This window comes from Trachymyrmex cornetzi, unplaced genomic scaffold (assembly GCF_001594075.2).
Source record: "Trachymyrmex cornetzi isolate Tcor2-1 unplaced genomic scaffold, Tcor1.1 scaffold1354, whole genome shotgun sequence".
Lineage (NCBI taxonomy): Eukaryota > Metazoa > Arthropoda > Insecta > Hymenoptera > Formicidae > Trachymyrmex > Trachymyrmex cornetzi.
The window spans coordinates 23,849-26,402 of record NW_017295933.1 but is presented as its reverse complement, the minus strand read 5'-3'; the positions used below and the strand labels follow the sequence as shown (position 1 = coordinate 26,402).

Below are 2,554 nucleotides of genomic sequence, written 5' to 3'. Positions count from 1 at the left end.
CACGAGCACGATAAGTAAGTCCTTTTAATTTTTTATATTTTTTTGAACATAATGATCGGAAAATATCAACAATTTTATTCTTGATTAAATTTTATTCTTGATAAATCGTTTCACGAATTTATAATATGTATTTTTAATATATATATAATATGATATTATAATGATCATTAATTTTAATATTTTGTTCTATTGTAGTTATATCTATTCCTTTATCAAAATTTTGTATATTTTTGCTTTTTTATACATATAAAATTTTATACATATAAAAATAATTCTTCTCCTTCAATTTTAGTTTATTTCTAACATATTTTTCTTTTATTTTGACACACAGTGGTGTATTATATTTGCTCTGATACCACAATTACCATCGATAACTTTCAGTTATGTCCTTTTAACATACGCTTGTATTTAGCGTACGATATATTCTCCGATGCGCGGCATGGGCGTGGCCCTCAGTCAACAGCTTCCAATGAAGCTGTTCTAATCACTTCTAATTCACTGGAAAAAGAGATAATAAAATTATAAAATAACTTTTGTAAATGTTAATAGACGTGATAAAGAGCAAAAATTCCAGCTATGGATTATTTTACAATCAGATATAAAGGCAAAAATAAAGTAGATTCTGAAAAACAATGAGGAATTCGTATTATAAATTCGTATTATATTGTTTCTTTTCAATAAATTCTTCAATGGCTTCTTTATTATTTCACTTGCATAATACATTAATTGCATACATGATTTTCTTTGTAGATGCAGAGCAAGATAATACCGATCTAAATCGTACATTCGTGTATGAATAACAATAAATTATTGACCCGTCAAATAGCCATTGCTCATGCGAATCGTTTCATGCGAATTAATGGAGAAATGAAAGCCTGGACAGAGCTCGACTCTGACTCTACTGATTGTGACGTGGTACGATAACGGAAACTTAAACAGTGAATTATTGCAAGTAAGTTATATTTAATATTTAAAATGTGAGTTTTCGAGATCAATTATATAGTCCATTCATTTCATACTTTTTCTTCCATAATCTTCAAACTTTCCAACCAACCTTTATTATATAGCAACATAAAAATTCAGACCTCGTAGTCAGGCTAATAAGAGTCAACGCGAGTCAAGGTGCATACGGAATTTCTTCACTGAATAACTCTTCGATCCATATGATGTTGTTATTTAGATAAATATATCTAATAATAAATATATTTAGGTCGACAGATTTGGGTAGCGATCATATAACTTTTTCTTTAGAACAGAATTGTGAAAAGTGATTTTTATGTACATATACACACATACATACAAAAAATTTTCATTTTTCACGTTTTCGCTCTAGAGATAAAAGTACATGATCGTTACTTTGATCTTGACTTTTCGTATGAATGTCTCGGTTTTCTACGAGGTTGGAAAATTTGATTATAAAGAAAGGAATATGAAATGAATAGAATATATAATCCATCTCAGAAATTCGTAAAAAATTATACAATGCCATTTAAAAAATAGAGATAATCTTCATGATTTTGAAAAATTGATTTTCTTTGAATGAAATATGAAAAACTGCAGTATAATTCCTTCTCGCAATTCCTTCTTGACTGTTGACAGCTTCGGGTAAAATCATACATACATTCTCTAACTTGCCTCGAGACAGCTTTCAAAACATTATAATAAAATTTATATTCATTGAGTACTTTTCGAGTTATAAAGCGGCGGCGTCCACAGTAGGATTTTAAGGCGTGAAACTTAAACTTTAAGGGGATGCTGGAGTGACGGTCGAAGTTAATCAAGATCGATAGTACAGACTTTTTTAAATTCCAAATTCGACAACAGTGACAACTTTCATTCATTTCTTATACTTATTATATATCGTTGTGTCTCGCTCAAACGCATTCATCTGTCCTTATCTAACATATTGCAACGCCATCTCTTAGAAAGAGATCAACTAAAATACTGCACGATTTCATGGCTTCACGTCAATTTTATTCGTAGTATACGAACGAAATTTTTAGCGACTCTTTTCTCTTATACACCAAAGCCCCAACCTCGTTTCTAAAAGCATAGGATTGTTCTTCAAAGTTTTCTGTAGGCTGGTGGCTACTTATTTTAAACGGGTAAAATCCGAAACTCTTATATGCAGCACATATTGTGACGAGTAGACTGCAGGAGCCGGTGGCAAAACTACAATTTTTAATTTTCTTTCATTTTTTGCATTAAATTGTAGCTGGCAGCCTGTGTTGTTGTTGATACTTTAATTGTGGAGAAGGACTTTTCAATCCATAAACACAATTAAGAGAAAAGAGTCTCTTTAAAAATTAATGGTAGAACAGAACACTCCAGCATCCCCTTAAGCCTTAAGCCGTAAAGAATTGACCAATTATATTCGATTATTCTTCTCACATTCGATTGTGATTGATCAATTTCTTATGGCTTAGGATTTAAAGCTTAAAATTTAGGCCTTAAAATCTCATTGGGTAATTATATGCATTTTAAGGGACATCACGCCGATGGCCTTAAGGGGATGCTAAACCGATTACCCAACTCAATCAAGGTCGATAGTACA

General features: G+C 31.0%; 1 long non-coding RNA gene across 1 annotated transcript in view; it reads left to right on the top strand.

Annotated features, from left to right (window-relative positions):
• LOC108770835 (uncharacterized) overlaps positions 1 to 2,554 on the top strand; it is a 6,639-nt gene continuing 4,085 nt past the window's right edge. Inside the window, exons 1-2 of the long non-coding RNA XR_001940621.1 lie at positions 1 to 14; positions 751 to 952. This is a non-coding gene — a long non-coding RNA (uncharacterized LOC108770835). The remainder of the gene's footprint in view (positions 15 to 750; positions 953 to 2,554) is intronic.